The sequence below is a fragment of the Buceros rhinoceros genome, unplaced genomic scaffold (genome assembly GCF_000710305.1).
Source record: "Buceros rhinoceros silvestris isolate BGI_N320 unplaced genomic scaffold, ASM71030v1 scaffold12558, whole genome shotgun sequence".
Taxonomy (NCBI): Eukaryota; Metazoa; Chordata; class Aves; order Bucerotiformes; family Bucerotidae; genus Buceros; species Buceros rhinoceros.
The window spans coordinates 184602-189301 of NW_010427559.1; the positions used below are offsets into that span (position 1 = coordinate 184602).

Consider the following 4700-nt stretch of genomic DNA (forward strand, 5'->3'; position numbering starts at 1 on the left):
GGGAAAGAAAACCCCATTCTACTGAAATTGCAGGTTCGGAGGATTCAAAATGAGATTTAGAAAAACATCTGAATTGTTTCAGCTGAAGTGGCTGAAAAACCTTTGAGATTGCCGGCTTCAGCCTGGAGGACTGTGTCGTAGCCTAGTGCAGTGCACAGCAGAAGTTCATCTAAAGCAATCTCTGCAAATTTGGAAGTGCATAGCTTACCGTACACTTCAGTGCACTGGAGCTGCTGTAGCTCCAGTGGAGTCTGATTTTGTAAGAAAAGCTTTCCTGGATTTCAGTTAAATCAGTTAAATATCAGAAGAAATCTGCTTGCTAATGCTTAGAGTCACGGAAGAGCCTGGGAGGACAAAATACCAAGTCCTACTGAATGTGTATCTGGAAATCCCAACCTAAGCTTTTCTGATCGTTCTCTTCTATTTCTCAGTCCTCCTTTGAATTACTTCCCTCACTTCTTAAATATGTTCACGTGCTTTTTGTAGCGTGTCCGTTTTAATAAAGTGCAGACTGATAAATATGGACAGAAGGTCTGCTCTTTGTTTCCTGCTGTGCCCGGGGACCCCGATGTTGCTGTTAATGGAAGCTGTCTGCTTAATTCCCTTCACCCTGCCTGAAAATACATCCTAGTCATCCAGTCAAAATATACTGTTGGTGCTGTTGCATTTCAGCCTTTTGAAAGCATTCTCCATCATGTTTGGGGGAAGGAAGAAGTGTTGAATCTCAGCTGTTTTGTTGGTCACACTTTCACTTTGTTGTTACAACTTTTCACCAGGAAATCAATTATCATTTTGGCATTAGCTCAGTGCAGCATAAAAAACCCAGACTTTTCTTCCATTTGCTTTTTGGAGTCTCAAAAGCCCCCTTAAAATTGATGGACAGAGAGAGAAACACAACCAGATTATTTTTATTGACTGTTTTCAAGTCACCGGTCAAAGCGAGCGGTACTTGCTGAAAGCTTGTTCTCACTGCGCTGCAAGCGACGCCTGCCAGCTTCGCCCGCTTCCTTCCGTGCACCCCTGAGTAGCTGCGGCGCTCTCAATCAGTGTGTAAAGCCCCAGCCTTTTTTGCATAGAAGCATCTTTGTCATGTTTTGTTAGAAGACAGCCCTTTTGTCTTCTTTGTTCAGCTGTGGATAAAGATTATTACAATTCCTAGCAACAGCAATTAAAGCTGCTGCTAATTAGAATGCATTGCTTTGGCACTGGCTTATAACCGTGTTGGTCATGGCAGGTTCCTAGCTGTGTCCTGATGAAAAACTCTGTTCTTTGACACATCACTCTGTGCATGAGCTCCAGACAGGAGAAGGTGTTGTGCTTTTGACTTGTTTAGACCCGCTGTAAGGCCATGGTGCTATTCCACCTCTAAATGCAAAATGCAGATGTGTTCGTTTCCTAGCAGAGCTCCGTTGTAGGTGGGTGTTAGATGACAGCGCTGCTGAAGATAAATAGTACAACTGCTTTTCCTGTACACCCACACGTAGTGAGTTAATCGGCTATTGTAATGACTTATTTTTGCCTCTGTTAATGTGAGCCAGAAATTCATACAAAGTTTAATATTTCCTTTTTTATCTTGGTATATTTACAGCACTAAAAAATATTGCTCCTTTTGTTGTTACTCTTTGTGAGTCGCCTCACTGATGTTATCAAAACGTGGACAGCTCTGAAAATAATGCCCTAACTAATGGTTTTCAGTAGAGGAAGAATGTCTAATTTATAAGTTATTCGTAAAAAAAATAGCTGTTTTTTTATTTGTTACCAGTCAAGCTAGGTACCGCGGCATCCGGGTTTGAAGTGTGCTTGCACTTCTGCATGCAGAGAGTTCAGTCATGTCTTTCAGTCCTTACGCAGTCAACGGGCTGTATTTGCAAGCAGAACTGGTTTTCCGTGGATGATGATGATGATTATTATAGCTGCATGGAGCTAATGCCATCAGCTGGCCCATCGGAATGACATGCAGCTATTCTAGTATAAACTTAACCTGAATTCCAGGATATATTTTCAACCTCACTTCAATGATATCCCGATGCATTTCAGCATGTTTTTCTAACAGGTCACTAGAATCCACTTAAATAGTTAATATTCTGTGGCTTCTTTGCAATTTTTAAGAGACTCTTGTAGTAGGAGATGCATATTTCATTCCTCAAGACTTCTGTTCCCCTTCATTTTAAAAATATTTCCGTGTCCTTGAGTGAACACTTCTGAATTCAATTTTAGTATGATATCTTTGCTAAAAGCTTGATTGCTTTGTTTCTGTTGGAGCGGTTAAATCACTGTCTTACATGTAGGAACTCCGATTACTCACTATGAAATTTTATAACAATTCATCTGCCCAACATTAGTCTGTGATTTGAGAATTCCACTTGAATTGCTAGTTTCCAAAATAAGGCGAGTAATTGACTTTCCAGACTTCCAATTGCTTTTCACATGAAGTAGGGAATCTCTTGTCCCACGTGATAGTTCACAGAGAGTCTTGATCTTACATTTTTTCCGAAAGTTGCATCGCAGTCTTGCCATGGAAGGAACATGTATGTCGGGGCATGTATAAACTTCACATTACATTGAAGTGAAAAATCACTGCTCTGCTGTTGACAAAGGACAAAATTTAGATGTTGCTAAAGTAGCAGAAAGATGTGCAATATGTGACAAGACAAACTTGTCCGTTTTTACTCAGTTATGTGAATTTGAAAGCAGTAGATTCATTTCTCTATTTACTAACAACTTTCTTAGTTCCTAAGAACAGCATGATCTAAATTTCAATCCAAGGATTCAATAAATTTTAGGCTAACCTGTGCTTGCCAAGAAGAAAGTGATGGTTTGTGGATAGTTACTGCTGTTAGTGAGCAGTAACATGTTAAGCCAAAGCAACCTCTGCTCTGCAGAAAGAGAGCGTTTTGTAGATTGAACGTTTGAATGTTTCTGGAAGTTTTCGATATGTGCCAGTAAGATGCTCTCTAGATGTGCCAAACGTTCTTTGCCTTCAGAGGTGCTAGTTTTCCAGGATCCTGATCATATACCCCCGCTGTTTGTTTCCAGTTGTGGAGTATTCTGTTCTAAGGACTTGTGTCACGGAAGTTGTTCTGTGAATATGACCTCACTCTCTTCCATCAGTGGAACAAATGGCCTTTGAAGCATTGGTTCACTTAGCATCGGAGGTTTAAACATTTGGTTTAAACACTCTGTTGATGCCAAAGTATGTCAGTATGGAAAATATACAAGGCGTCCTGCATGTGGTCCCATTAAGGATTAAAGGAAATGGAACACAATTCAGAAGGAAAGTAACTAGAACTATAGTTATGCTTTCATGCTTTTCTGTCTGAAAGCTCCTACGTAACCCCTTGGTTTTCTCACCTTTATGCAGCCAGTTAGCCTTGCCTTCGAATCCTAGTAAGCGTGAAGTAGGTGGAGTGTATTTATTACTGATCGTTGTGCTGAGTTCTCTTCTCCCCCCAGTTCTCCCTCTGCACAGTGTACAATAGCCTGTGCTGGCCCCAGATGTAATTGCACCCGGGAAGCTCCAGGCTAGCGCAGGGACTGAAGTCCGCTTCTTTACCGTGCAGACAGCAGCTGAAAATCATAGCGCGGGTATGTGACGTTGGCCTAGAACATACATAATTTAGGAACTGGTTTGGGTTTGTTTTCCTGCTGCCGCACCTCAGCTGTGCCATATGTTTTTGTCTTCAGCACTATTGTTTGCTGAAGGAACTGCTTGGCCGAAAACCCGATGTGATTTTGACTACATGTTTAGGGTTGTAGCAGTATGTTGCAAGTGAAGACTTGAAAGCTCTTCAGCTGGTACACCTGCATTTGAAGGGCCTGTTTCTTTAAGGCCTCAAAGTTGTTTTGTCTTTGAGATATGCTGTGCTTTAAAGAGATCTCATTATCAACTTTTTTCCGTACTACCAAAACAATAACTCTCAGGTATTTTCACATATGATGTGAGAATTCCATCAGTGTTAGTTTGGATACTTCATTTTCCATACACTGGGCTCCGACAGCTCATTTTTCTTCAGTGAGGCCACCTCAGACTGAGGCTATTGATTCTCCCTGTCTTTGTATGTAACACAGTCAGCTTTTTTTTTTTACCAGGGATGTCAGCCTCTTTCCTTCATCTGAAATTTAGTCATAAAAAGCCTACACACAAATTGTGGATAGGTGTTTCAGTACAGGACTCCAGGAAGAAATTTTTTCCCGAGATTCTCAGCATTAATTCTACTTAGGTTAGAAAGATGGTTGCTTAAGATAACGGTCCCCCTACACTCCTTTCATTCAAAGGATCACAACCTATTAAGAAACAGAAATGAATATCTTTTCCACACTATCTATGTTATAGGTGCTCCACTGAGAAATTGCTATACCCCGCCGTTTCCATGGCTTGACAACAGGATGGGAAGGGCTTTTCTTTTTTAAGCACTGCCAAGCCAAGCCATGCTGAGAATCATCCCTCTCACGGAGGCTGTCGAACGGCTGCTTTGGGTACTGCACACCTCAGTACCACAGCTGGGCTGCAGCTCTGTCTGAAAGATATGTCGGGAGCTGCAGCCAGATTTAGAGCAGACCTCACAAAGTTCATGAGGCAGCAGAGCAGATGCTTTTCACTACAGATACACCGACCTTAGGAAGCGCTCTTGAAGCTGAGAGTGCTGCTTTATGTGCGTCTGTCTGTATGTACACTCGGCGTGCTGGCCTTACTGGTTCAG

General features: G+C 41.8%; 1 protein-coding gene across 1 annotated transcript in view; it reads left to right on the forward strand.

Annotated features, from left to right (window-relative positions):
- The window catches only part of LOC104498555 (slit homolog 3 protein-like), a gene marked incomplete at its 3' end in the record, with an annotated part of 172351 nt that overhangs the window by 142775 nt on the left and 24876 nt on the right, over positions 1–4700 (forward strand). The window lies entirely within an intron of this gene.